At 48.0% G+C, this 14477-nt stretch overlaps 1 pseudogene; it reads right to left on the bottom strand.

The window, feature by feature from the left end:
• Nucleotides 1-11981: 11981 nt before the first annotated feature.
• On the bottom strand, nucleotides 11982-13015 carry LOC146201950 (uncharacterized; annotated as a pseudogene).
• Nucleotides 13016-14477: the final 1462 nt, after the last annotated feature.

The raw sequence follows: 14477 nt of genomic DNA, 5'->3' as shown, positions 1-14477 counted from the left end.
GAAATAAAAGAAAGATACCGTGTAATAGACACAGCGTCCGTGAAAAACGGGGCTGGCATACGGTATCGGAAGGGGGCAGTCACGTATTTGTTTGTTTGTTTGTTTGTTTGTTTGTTTGTTTGTTTGTTTGTTTGTTTGTTTGTTTGTTTGTTTGTTTGTTTGTTTCGTATTTCGCGGCCTTTCTTAACATATGTGCAAAAGAACCATGTATGGGATACGTTGGTAGACAGAAATTCGATCGACCATTTCTTAACCCACTCTACGACTTGACTAAGCCCATTTCACGCTAATGTAAATAACGGAGTATAGCTGATGCAAGCTAACCATCTAATTGAAAGAAATTAACGCTGATCTCCATTGGTAGGTTAGATACCGCGTCGGGCACCCGCAAATGAAACCACTGAAAGTCAGCGGCCTTGTCTCAGAAGCCAGCCTTTGACAGTGCACGAAAATCAAGCCATCAGCCCCCGTTTTTCGGCTGCAAATTCCATTTCCGTTTTGTAGTTTGTCGATTCGTCCTTTTCGTCTTTTTAAACGGCAATGCCTACCGGTTGCACCGTTAGTTGCATGTGAAGACTACCAAGTATTTCAGAAAGAGGTTTCATAAAGGCAGGCCCTATGTATTTCAAGGGTAGGCACTAATAGACGACAGGATGCCGCTGCGAACGACACGCAGCAGTTGGTAGCAGTTTCTTGAAGACATGGCGCAAAAAAGACTGGGACAACTACCACAGATGTAGACAGGACAGGCGCTAACTGACAACTTTATTTTCGAGGAAAACCGCAGCACAATTTATGTCAAAACTCACGTGACAGTCAAGAGGCCTTATACTACGACCAGATACAGTATAACAATGGGCGGCCGACCATCTTGACCCGGAAAAACCATAAAAGAAACAAGGGGGGCCGGAAAGCATTATCAACAGATTAATAAAACTCACTGTGAACTTATTACAACAGAGGGGGCGCGAACAACATCAAAGACATAAAGTGGAAAAAAATTATCCATTCCAAGTTACTGTGCAAGAACAACAAGTTGTCCATTGATGACGGCTTCAGGGTGCGCCGCTCCTGCATGATGAATCCAGCCGCGCTGAAATTGCGCTCACTGCCTGAACTGGTGGTTGGAATGGCCAACATTTTCTTGGCAAGAAGAGAAAGTTTTGAATATGCAGTTTCTTTGCTTCTCAAAAAATTAGCTAGCTCGAAGTCTGCGCAAGGCGTTGACTCCGTGGCCAGGTACTCTGTGAGCTCGTCTCGCTCTGTTGTTTCTTTTTACTGGTTGCGTCGCTCCTCTCGTTGAACAGGTCCATGCACGGCTTTTCGCCGGAGGTGTTTCCTGCGCACTGGCTGATAGCGCCCGTGGCGACGACGCAACGACCTCTCTCGGGTGCCCGTATACTTCATCACGCTCATCGACGGAAACCATCCGCAGATGTCGAAATTGTGGGCAGAAAATCGTAGCCATCTTGTGCTCCATCGTCAAGATGACCTTCGTCTAGGAAATGGTGGGCACGCCGCCGAAGCTTCGCAATATGTGCGGCCTTTGATGGTTCTATTGGCTCACTGATAATTCTTTCCAGTTTGGCAAAATGTAGTAACGCTAGAGACAGTGTTGGCTTTTTCTCCGCCTCCAGGGCACTCGTTGCTTCGGCAAATGGTTCCAGAAACGCAATCAGTTCTTCTAGAACCTTCTTGTCCACGTTTTCTATGACTGAAGAGCTCCTTGCTTCAAGAAGCGCTTCGATTTCTGCGATTTGACCGAATAGAAATTTTAGTACCGAAAGTTTTAAATTCCATCTTGTCGGAACTTCCTGGTACACGGTATGGTTCAGTTGGCTAACTAGGCCACTTTTTTTAAAGAATTTTACCAGCAATTTGACATTTTGCAATGTGTCATGGATAGTCGGAGCTTCTACTGCAGTGAAATCCTCGGATAATGTGTTCCGAAGCACAGTATTAAAAAGATGAGCGCAGCAGTTTAATCTCTTGTAGGGCTGAAGAGCAGACATGCTGTTTGCACCCTGGTCTGTCACAAACGTGTCTTTCTGCAAAGCATCCCTGTCGATTCCCAGTTTAGAAAAACACCGCTGTAGCTTTTTTCGAATGTTTCCTCCTGTTTTTCGTTCACGGGGAACATTGCAAGTGAAAAGAACGTTTGAGTGCAGCCGCCATTCGTTGTCAAAGTAACGTGCCGTAGCCGTCGTGTACGCCACTTTTCGAAAATCGTCAGTCCACAAGTCCGTAGTGATCGCACAGCTTCCCTCGTTCATAGCTGCCAGAACATCAGGTATTAAGTTGCCACGAACTTCTGCTGCTAGATCGGCTACCTTTCTCGAAACAGTGGTGCGATGGGGAAGGACCTCGTTGACCTGAACATTGACATGGCGAGCTCCAATGCTGATTAACTCTTGGGCCACTTTTGCAAAGCCACAATCACTCACTGTGCCAAACGGGCGCATATCTTTAGCACAAAAATATGCTAAAGCTGCAGTCAATTTTTCTTTCGTAGCTAGTAGAAGCTGTGAACTTGGGTTCAGAAAAGTAGTAATTGTACCTGCGTTGAGTGAGTTGGTGCCTCTGAGAATGCGATGTTCCCGTTTTTGATAATTCGTAAGCAAAGAATGTCCTGCAGAGCTTTCACTGCACATGTCCAAGCGATGAATTTGTTGCACAGTCAACTACGACCGAAAATTTATCCCACACAGCACTTTTCGCATCAACTTTGGAAATCAGCTTAAAGCGTCCAGCCGAGATGCCACTTCTAAGACTTTCCGCACTATACTTTGACATAGTTTAAGCCACACGATTTAAAGATCACGGCATAAACTATGGGCACAAGGGAATAACCGCGGCGCGGCCATGGGCAGCGAAACACGACCGAGCCTACTCGAGAAGAGAACTGGCAGTAGAATCAAAGGAGTGCGAGGCCGTGGTCTTAGGCGATTTTTTTTTATATTATTGATGTGTGCATTTCACGGCACCGGCAGGCGCTAGCGCGGCACTGTCAAGAGCTAACTTAAAGCCGGAGTCACGCTGCGGAAATACAACAGCGACATCAACCGAACCAGTTTCCGAACCAACTTGTTCCCCAACAGCATGTCACACTGCACGAACAGCCGGAAAGCCGAACAGGTTGCTGTAGTGTTGCCTCGGTGTGACAGTGTTCAACCGAACAAGTTCACCAAACAAGCCGCCAACAAGTTTTCGAACCAACTTGTTCCCCAACAGCATGTCACACCGCAACGAACAACCGGGAAACCGAACAGGTTGCTACAGTGTTGCCTCGGTTTGACAGTGTTCGGCAACCAAAACAAGCAGGAAACAGTGTCCGTCAACGCTGTTTGGCCTGTTCGCCGGCCGGGCGAATTTCCAGGCGACTACAGAGCAACTTAGGTGAGCTCCATTTAAATCGAGATCATCCCTTCGTATTGTACGTCGTTTGGCTGCCTTGGATAGACCACAGTTTGCTGTAGTTCGCGATTCACTCAACTCGCCGTACTTCACGTTGGACAATGAAAAAGTCCTTATAGCCATGGTCGAAGAGCGGCGCTATTTATGGGATGTAGTAGATAACAGGTATCACCGCCGTGACCTAAAAGAGAAGGCCTACGACGAGATCGCAGCAGCGCTGAGACCTGATTTCACAGGTGGGCATGCATGTTCAGTGTTGCTTTTTTATCGCTCTTTCGCAATTGTAACGCGATTAACTCGCTCTACCACGCGTTAAAATTCCTACCGGGAGACAGCGAGATAGATGGGCGCGGGAGGCTTGCTTGTGCCGCGGCCGGTCTCGAGGAAAGCGCGCTGTTGCGTTGAGTCTGCTCCAGTAGCGGACCAACGGGTAGCGAAAAGCCGAGTCAGACGTCGGGCTGCATGCACTTGAACATTGGGCGGTGGTCACCCAAGCAGAGACTGGCCGAGAGTTAGAGAGAACTTAACGAAGGTTTATTTACATGGTGAATCTGAGAAGGTACACACCAGAGAGCACTCGTGCTCTCGTTTCTTACAACTTTTTTGTCCCCAAGTACCTAGTTGGGGAATTTTCTAGTTCGTCAAAGTCCAATCACATTTGAGTTCCTGATATGCTGACATTCGGGAACCACCCACTAGAAACGTCCTCCCAGCGCACTCTTTCCACTTTAGCGGCACGATGGCGACTCCGCCGGGGGAAGTCAGGCATGGGGGTCCCAAGGAAGCTTGCTGGCTGTCCAAGGTAGGAACCACGCGCCACCCACGCGGACCCCTCGCGCGGGAGCACTCCGCGGGAAAGGAATGCGGTGACCGCTCTTCTCCACGGGGGGTAAGATGACCCGCTCTCTCTCCTCGGTGCTAACACGCAGGCGCCGCGGCTCTCTGTTTCCAAACACAGGCGCTCCCGCTCTTCGGCAAATTCGTTAGCGCCTCTGTGCACAGTCCTCCGGACACAAACTGGGGCAACTGCTACAGTCGCTGCCGATATGCGACACCGCGTTGCTGCGTCCTGGGTGGTTCTGGTCCGCGAACTCCGAGGTGGTCGCGTGCAGTCTTCTTAGAAAAACGGACGCCCATTTCGACACGTGCACCGTCTCGTTACTTGGGAAGTTCGAAACGTAACAGCGCGCGCCGCCACTTTGCCACTGATCGCGGTGTCACAGCTACCTGTCTCGAAAGGGTCAAGCTAATTAATAAGTGGTAATCCGCATGATTCGTCATTCACTGAAATGCATGTTGAGTGTTGCTTCTTTTATCGCTCTTTCGCACTTGTAACACGACTAACCACCTCTACCATGCGTAAAAATTTCTACGCGGAGACTGTGAGGTAGGCGCGAGAGGCTTTATATGCCGCGGGCCCGCGGCCGGCCTCGAGGAAAGCGCGCGCTGCCGTTTTGCCACTGATCGCAGTAGCTACAGCTAGCTCTCAAGAAAAAATGGTCAGGCTAAATAAAGCGGCTATTCGCACTCATCATTTTGTAAAGCTGTGTCTTGTCTGTTTTGCAGCGGCGGACACGATTTTCTAATCTGCGATCGCGGTTTCAACTGGAGACAAGAAAAGTGAAGGCCTCGCAAAAGTCTGGGGCCTGTTCCGAAGACTTCTACGTGCCACGTTGGGCACACTACGAGGATCTTCTTTTTCTACTCTTACTACTCAGTTTAAGCCCTCAATAACGACAGCCGTTCTAATTTTACGAAGTCTCCAAATGTAAGTAACTTCAAATGCATACTTCTTATAATTATACTCCTGTTATGATGAAGCAGTGCTGCAGTTAAAATACAGTGTTAGAAACAACTCCTGTAAATATAAATTGCTACAGTTTGCACAGTATATATTGTTATAAAAAAAAAGAAAAATATGGAAAGGAAACACTCAGCGCACATTAAAGAAAAAAACGTATAAGGTTACAAAACGATAACTCGATTACTAATTCACTCTTCGTCGCGCTCTTTCGCATATTTTCTTCGTCGAGCGTCCGCTCTTGTTGACGCAGCATAGCGCACTGCCTTTCGGACTTCGGAGTCCCGACTCCCGTGCTCGCACTCTCTCGCACTATTCGCTGCGCACTAGGCCCATTCAAAACGAAACATGAGGTAAACACGGACGTCATGGCGCCAGCTGCCGCGGCGCCTACCCATCGGAGACACGCTGCAGGCGGGGGTTGTCGGTGTACATGATCCAAGATGCAGTCACGGGATGCTCACAATGAACAGAGACCGCACGACGAAGCCAGCCACCGCAGCGCCGATTTGTCGGAGGCACGCTGCAGGTGTGGGGGTCGTCGGTTTACATGGTCCCAGACGCATTCTCGTCGTAGGCATGCTGCAGGTGTGGGGGTTGTCGGCTTACATGGTCCCAGACGCATTCTCGTCGTAGGCATGCTGCAGGTGTGGGGGTTGTCGGCTTACATGGTCCCAGACGCATTCTCGTCGTAGACATATTGCAGGTGTGGGGGTTGTCGGCTTACATGGTTCCAGACGCGCATTCTCGTCGGAGGCATGCTGCAGGTGTGGGGGTTGTCGGCTTACATGGTCCCAGACGCATTCTCGTCGGAGGCATGCTGCAGGTGTGGGGGTTGTCGGTTTACATGGTCCCAGACGAACTCACGGGATGCTCACGTGTGGTTCAAGGCTCACACAGCCACCTCCCGGGTGGGAATTCCCGGTGCAATAAGTCAGTCGATCCTACAGTCGAACAAATGTAAACTCTCTGCCAAGCAGCACTGCTGTTTTTTGTGAACCAAAATATATCTAACTATGCACAATTGCAGAAAACCTCTTGCTTTTTCAGGTGGAGCTGCTTAGCCAGACTGACTGTTCGTCTATTCAGTGCAATGAAGACACTTTGCAAGACGGAGGAAATATAAACACGCCAACACCAAACCTCTTGGATCTGGATAATCCACAACCTTCTTGCGGCAGTGCCGATGCCAGTGCCAGCATCAATGTTCGTAGAAGCGAGGGAACAAAGCGGAAGCCGGCAGAAACCGTCCCCAGCCCAAAAAGGCAGCTGCTGGAATCAGCTGTACAAGTTTTAAACAGATCATGCAGCCGGCCACGAAGGGACCGAGATGAATGTGATGATTTTTGGGTCAGTGTGGCCAACGCTCTCCGACAAATACCGCAAGGCCAACACAGGCAGATGGCCAGCCTCTTGGCATACGAGGCTATCTTGAAGTACCACATGAACCTCAATCTTACAGAGGTAGAAGTAATCCCGCAATCATCAGAATAATCAGAAAGGCCATGTCGCATAATAATTGTCTTTTCTAGCGTTGCTTGTACCCACTCCTGCCTTGGCCGCTAATTGGCATCCGGCAGTATTTGATAAATAAATGAATAAAATGTTTCAGAAAAGTGATCTGGTGTAACTTTTTATTTAGACATAATGCATGATGAATATGGTCAAAGCTGGAGGCCTCACAAGCATAAGTGGGAATGAAACTGTACAGGCATGTTGACTGGCGCCAACTGTTTATGCAACAACACGCCACTGCCAGCTCACTACTCCTAACTACTCCGTGTACAGGCTGCGGACTGCTTTGGCGTCAGCACTGCTGTTTGCCCCAAGTCTCCGGAACTGCTTCATAGCTCCATTTGAGCTTACACCTTCTCTCCATGAGCCAGGACGCACATTTCCTGTAATTTAGAGTTTCGCTTAAATATGTCAAAATGTTACAAGTTAGATGAGGGCAGTAGATGCAAACCCCCGTGATTGTTTTGTGTTGTGTTTTATGGCACATAGGTGAACTCAGGCCATCATACGCCAAAAGCAAGGATTAAAATTTCCACTTAGCTAAAAGGCTTTTTTATAGATCATTACAAGTTGTATAGCTTATTTAAAAGCTTTGCTTCTTTTAGGAACTAAAATATGCAGGGAATGTCAATGGGCGACTTTTATTTATCTTTAGAGCTAAGAACATGCTATCGCATGGAAAGACTTCTTTGGTACATTATAATTATTCTAAAAGGAAAGTAGGCGCTTGCAAGTTTAACGTGGCAGTGAAGATTCACTCACCAGTCAAGATGTCCTCAACATCCAAGCTCTCTGTGGGGGCATAAAGAAGTTGTCTTTCTTGACCTCAAGAAGTTGTGGAGCGCTAAAGTTGCAAACACAACATCAATCGCTCGTTCGGGCTCGCGGCGCAGTGACGATCGAAACACTTGCCAGCGATTTTCCAGTATGCCAAACGCATTCTCAGCTGTGCGCCTGGCACGTGAGAGTCTGAAAGAATTTAAAAGCAAGTAGTTGGAGGATTAATGCTAAAGATGCAAGATTGCGTGCTGATGGCTGTGTAATGAAGTTTCCAATTCAAGCCTTCCTTACAAAAATGACTGTGTGAAGTTCGTGCTGTTTACTTCAGTAAACTGAGCAAATAAATATCTCACAAAAAAAGACACTATGTTATTGACATCCTGTCCCCGCCTATGAAATAGTGGCACTCCAAATTGTTGACTGGTTGTTCTGATATTGTTGATTGAGGAGTCATATTTAATTTATTGACTTAACACAGAACGTGCTTGTACCCTTCATAGCGTAGGTAATAAGAACCTGCTAGCAGATGAGAGTGAGTGTTTTGTTTTGTGTACCTGTAGTTGAAGATCTGTTCCTCTCTGCTCAATTCTGTAACGGGATATGGTCTTATCAAATAAGTCTTTAGGCCAAAGCCTTCATCCCCTACAATTACACAGGGTGATACTTTATCTGAAAGGGGCAGGATTGCTGGTTTCGGAAGCATTGGTGGAAGGCTCTCCAGGTCTTTCTTCAATTGACGATCATCCCAAACTCCACTATCATTCAACCTTCCATTTTTTCCAACATCCACAAACACAAAGTTGAGCTCAGCGTCAACTAGGGCCATTAGCACGATGCTAAAAAATCCTTTGTAGTTTCTGTACTTGGCACCGGAGTTTTCAGGCGGCATCACTGAAACGTGCTTCCCGTCCAATGCTCCTACACAGCTGGGAAACTGCCATAGGTCTTGAAAGCTTTGAGCAATAGCTCTCCATTGAGCGTGACTGCTGGGCACCTGTAATGAACCATTTGTTATGATAAATATTAAAGCTGCACAGCTCTCACAGCAATGCAGCTATGTATTCACTTCAGAAAGAACTTTGCTATGTTCGTTTTACTTCTGCATGTTTTGTTCCTGTGATGCTACAACATGAATCCTTTTACAACTTGCTCTAATTTTCACCTTTGTGTGCCAGCTTTTCTCACCTTCAAAGAATCTTTTTTCAGGGTGGCATAAATTGCTTTACATACTTCCCATATGATCCGAGAAATTGTATTGCTCTTTCTTCTAAACAACCACTGGAGAGACACTTGGCTGTCCCCTGAAAATTGAGATTAAACAGAGGTTCCATTTCAGAAAGTTGCATGCACCACCACTGCCGGCGCCGACACACATGAAACGCCATTCTAGAGCTCTGATTTGGAGCACGTTTAATCAGCGCTAGATAACGTCTTCTGCGCTTCGAATATTATTTGTACAAATGGTTCTCTTCCATTCATAAGCTCATGTGCCGCTTAATTCGATCCTAAAATAAATTTTGGTTGTTCGCAAAGACGAAATCAAGTTATTTCACGCGCCACGAGCGTCTTGCTCCCTGAAAACAAACAGCAAATTAACTCGGAGATATCGCACTCATCGCATTCAGTCAAGGAAAAACATGAGATCATGCAACATTTGCGAAACTCACCCGTTGCGAGATATAGTAAAGTGACAGCCAGTCGCTCGCCAGCAGGGATACACAGCCGGGAGTTCGTGTCTTTCTTCTCAATCAGTGGCTGCACTCTTCCAAGCAACTCTTCGAAAGCGCCGGTAACGATTCGAATCCAGCACCGCGGCAACGTAGATGCCAGGAACATGCCTCAACCGAGACCCGATGGTTTGTTTGGTTTGTGGGGTTTAACGTCCCAAAGCGACTCAGGCTATGAGAGACGCCGTAGTGGAGGACTCCGAAAATTTCGACTACCTGGGGTTCTTTAACGTGCGCTGACATCGCACAGGACACGGGTGCCTTGCTTTTCGCCCCCATAGAAAAGCGGCTGCCGAGGCCGGGATTCGATCCCGCGTCCTTGGGAACAGTAGTCGAGCGCCATAACCACTGCGCCGCCACGGGCGGCGCAACCGAGACCCGTGAGATGAGGCGACGGCGCGGAGCGGCGAACCTTGAAACGGATACCTGAATACCTACGCCGGCAGGAAACGCGAAAGTCGAAGCTCGATGTACACAAGCGGCCCCTTTGTTCGGTGACTGACAGCTATCAGATTGCTCACAGCAAGGGCGCTTGGATTAGAAGGGATCCGACGTCTGAGGAAGTAGCGGAGAGGTCGGGCGCTCATAAGCGGAAAGGAAGGCAGTAAAATACTTGAAGCAACACGGCCATATTCCCGCTTCCATGAAGTTCCATAAGCGTGCACTCGCCACTCGGTCTGGCCCGGCCCAGCCCGCCCGACAGGAATATACCCTGGCCCGGACCCGGCGCGAGGCCGAGGCAGAGAGCTTCCGAGCGGCCCGAGCCCAGCCCGCGGGCCGGGCCGGATACGGGCTTTCGGGCCGGCCCGAGCCCGTGCACACCTCTAGCGAACATCTCGCCAACGTTTCTGGGTCTATGTGCAGACAGCATTTCTGAACAGAAATTTGTAACGTAATAAATGGCAAGGCTAATGTAACGCACTGGTAATGTACGCAGTGTATTGAATCCTACTGCTGCTTGTGAATACAATGTACGCGATATGTATCTACGTGGGGATACTAAAGCAACATATTAATAGGGCTCCTAAAGGCGCCTTCTTGAGAATTAGCATGTTTTTACCTTGTCCATGCTTGCATAAAGATGGAAGAGCGGAATAATAAAGCTTTTTTTAATAAATTTATTATCACGCCACATTTGAAACTATAAGTTTTCAACATTTGTGTAGCCTAGGGATGGTGTCCGGTTTCGCGGCATTGCTCGTCGTTTGCTTGATACGCGAAAATTCGGCTTCGAGGTGAACTTACAGAAGCATTGTCCTTTAATTAGTGCTCCTTTACACTCACAATTCTAGAAGCAGAAAAGAACCTTGAGTGAAACCTGCTTTCCTGCCTGCCTGTATCGGTTTATATGTAATTACATGGTCAAGCAAGCGATGTTCACATTTCTCGCGTTCAGCCTGCTTATTCCTTTTTTACAAGTCCCGCCATGGTAGTGCACTGGTTAGGGCGCTCGACTACTATTCCCAAGGAAGCGGGATCGAACCACGGCCTCGGCGGCCACTTTTCGGTTGAGGCGAAAAGCAAGGCGCCCGTGTGTTGTGTGAAGTCAGTCGAAATTTCTAAAGTCCTCCACTACGGCGTCTCTCTAGCCTGAGTCACTTTGGGACATTAAACCCCACAAACCAAACCAAACCTTTTTTTAACAGCGGATATTTCACAAGAATAACGCTGAACGATTCGAACGAAAGGCCAAAAGTCACTACTTTTTCCGCTGAAATACACGGAAGACACCAGACTACTAAGAGCGAACAGTCCAACTTCCGGTGGATTCACACGTGCTCGACTCAGAAAACGGGGCTGCGGCGCCCGAGCTATACTAATAGAGATCAATGGAAATTAAAAAAAAAAAATTGTCTTAGGAGTGCTACATGGTGGGAGAGAATAGGGAGTTTTAAAATAAGGGGGGGGGGGGAGGGGGGGGGGCAAAAACCGATCAGAGGGATATCAAAAAAATTTCAGAGGGCACTTTGGACCACTAAAGTGCGATGAGGCGAAAGCTATTATAGCGCGGTAGATCGTAGCCCTCCACTACGGCATCTCTATCTCCCTCTCTTCTTTCACTCCCACCTTCCTCCCTTCCTTTACGGCGTGGTACGTGTGTTCGCGGTGAATCGTGACAGATACTGCGCCTTTTCTATCATGTAAATCAATTTCAAACGCCGCTGTTGCCTGCTGTACTAACTCCTACTAGGGTCTGCTTCTGTTTGCTTTGTGGTGCCGCGTTCGAAGAAGCGGCAAACGAAAGGCACCGCACGGACGCTTGAATCGGACGACCGGCGGGGTCAGCTTCGTCTATGCATGAATCGCCTGGTGACGTCATGACCTGTCGTGACGGTACATCGCGCGCTCCTTGTCGAACACAACCAGCATTTCATTGAACGCATCAAAGTTCCATCATGGATGGATGGATGGATGGATGGATGGATGGATGGATGGATGGATGGATGGATGGATGGATGGATGGATGGATGGATGGATGGATGGATGGACGGACGGACGGACGGACGGACGGACGGACGGACGGACGGATGGATGGATGGATGGATGGATGGATGGATGGATGGATGGATGGATGGATGGATGGATGGATGGATGGATGGATGGATGGATGGATGGATGGATGGATGGATGGATGGATGGATGGATGGATGGATGGATGGATGGATGGATGGATGGGGCTGAACCCTTTGGTGGGGTGGCGGCGCCACAGGCCGCCTAGCCGTGAATAGTAGTATAGTTTGTACCTATTCTTGCCTTGATTTCAGCCACCAATCAGCTAACCTTCGTTTGGTTATTTCTACCCTTTTAAAGTCTATTTTTCCTCTATTATCCTTAAACCCCAATGATTTGGCTAAATCTGCCCGATTGCCTTGAACTATAGGACGGAGCCATTTACAGGAAATTATTAAGTGTTCAGCCGTTTCCTCATCCTCCCCACACACACTGCACAGCTTGTCTATCTCTTGGTAATTGACTCGGTACGTCTTAGTCCGCAATACTCCTGTCCTAGCCTCGAACAACAATGAGCTGCCCCTAGAATTATCGTAAATGTTTTCCTTGGCTATTTCCTCCTTGAAAGTTATGTGCATTTCCAATACTGATTTGGTCTCCATCCCTGTTTTCCACAGACCCCTCTCTGTTTCTTTAACCTTCTTCTTAACTGATAATTCCTGGCTGGTCCCCCTACTGCTGTTCAAATATTTGCTTGCCAATTTTCTTGTCCGCCTTCTCCATCCTGTGTCAACGTTCCTCATGTAGAGGTAGCTGAAGGCTTTCCTAGCCCACCGCTTTTCTCCCATTTTTCTCAATTGTTGCTCAAACGCTATCTTGCTGCCAGCTTCCCTGCTCTCAAACAAAGACCGTACCAAGTCACTCTGCATACCCTGGTTCGGCGTATTCCCAGGAGAAGCAAGCCTACCCACCCGCGCTGCTTAATTTCCAACCGTGCTCGGACCTCTGATTTCATACACAGGACTGCATTGGCAAAAGTCAGACTAGGAAACACCACCTCTTTCCAAATCCCTCGCACCACTTCACATCTGTTGTAATTCCCCAGTGCCCTGCTTTTCATGACGGCTGCGTTTCTGCTTCCCTTAGCTGCCACACATTTTTCATGCTCCGTTAAAAATTCAGCTCCATTATTTATGCACACCCCAAGATAGTTGTACTTATCTACTACTTCCAGCATGTCCTCCAGTATCCTATGTTTGCCGGCCTCATTGTCATTAAAAATCATGACTGCCGATTTTTCCTTGCTAAACTTCAGACCTAACTCATCTCCCTCTGTACCGCAGATGCCTATCAACTCCTGCAAATCTACCCTGTTGTCAGCCATCAGTACTATATCATCTGCATACATCAGTCCTGGTAATGACTGTTGGATATATTATCCTTGCTTGAATAAGGAAAGGTTGAAGCCGAGTCCACTCCCCTCTGGTTTAGCCTGTAATCCTTGCAGGTACAGCATGAACAACAAAGGTAACAGGGGATATCTTTGTCTAAGCCGCCTCTTTACCTCTACAGGCTTCGACACCTTTTTTTTTATTTTATTAGCACCTGGTTGTCCTTATAAATATCTTTTAAAGATTGGTTACTTCACTTTCCACACCTAACACATCCAGAATGCTCCATAAGTCTTCTTCAAGTACACTGTCATAGGCTTCTTTGCTATCCAGAAAAGCTAGCCATAGGGGTCTGTGTTCCTTTTCTGCTACCTCAATACACTGTGTCAATGAGAACAGATTGTCCCCTGTTATGACCGTGCATCATCCGCACTTGCGCGCTCTATTGTTCGCCTGTGGGCATGGATATGTGGTGTTGGTGCAAGGGCGCTAAGGGAGCCTGTTTTGCTTTATTGAGACCCTGCAAATGCCAAATTGGCCCTGTCAAGGAAACGTTTAGAAAAAAATACAAAGAAATGTTGCCCTGTGGGAAAAGGCCTGAAGTGCTTTCGTTCAATTGTTCACCCTTCCCGTCGAGAAGCCCTGGGGTCAAGGGAGGAATGCCTATTGTCCAAAGGAGACGACGTCCGCTGACGTGCAGGACAAGAAAGGAGCATGACGCATACGGCCATTAGATTTCCCGGGAATGCAGGAAAGATTTGCAATTGTCGGAAAGGGACAATGCTGTGATCAGTATGTGGCGCGCACGTGCACTTGGGTTTCTGAGAAGGAAATCCACTTACCGGAACCAGCATATTGGGTCTTTGCTGAAGAATAGAAATGTACCTCCTCACCGTTCCCAAGCTCTTCCCGCCAACAAGTGACCACGCCCAACGAAACAATGCCGGACCAGTCAGTGCATCAGACCATCAATGCAGTGATGTGTTCGATTGGATGCCGATATCTGAGGGGCGTGCCCTGGAACTGGTTGGTCAGCATCTTCAGAGAGGGGCTTGACATAGGGGGTTTTAAGGACATTGCAGAGCACGAAAAGACGCTCTGAGCCCTGGGTAAACGGCTCATCCAGACGCTTCTCGCTATGAACTCTTAACGCTTGCCATTTTGCTGATGTACCCTTCTTTTTCATGTAAATAATCATGTAAATAAGTTTTATCAAAGTGCCATTAAGCCTGCTTGTATATATTTTACCAACTTCGAAGATTCAATCCTTCATCAACCCCAAGTCTCTGCACGCTACCAAGTGAAGGCCGGGCCGACTTAGTCCCAGCGTCACGACACCCCAAACCTCCTTTGCTTCCGGAAACCATTCTGCAGCTCTCCTAGCACCCCCTTGCTCTC

Source organism: Amblyomma maculatum, chromosome 1 (assembly GCF_055883805.1).
Source record: "Amblyomma maculatum isolate TAMU_Amacu chromosome 1, ASM5588380v1, whole genome shotgun sequence".
Classification (NCBI taxonomy): Eukaryota; Metazoa; Arthropoda; class Arachnida; order Ixodida; family Ixodidae; genus Amblyomma; species Amblyomma maculatum.
Note: the sequence above shows the minus strand (reverse complement) of the source record. Positions and strands in the feature narration are given on the sequence as shown.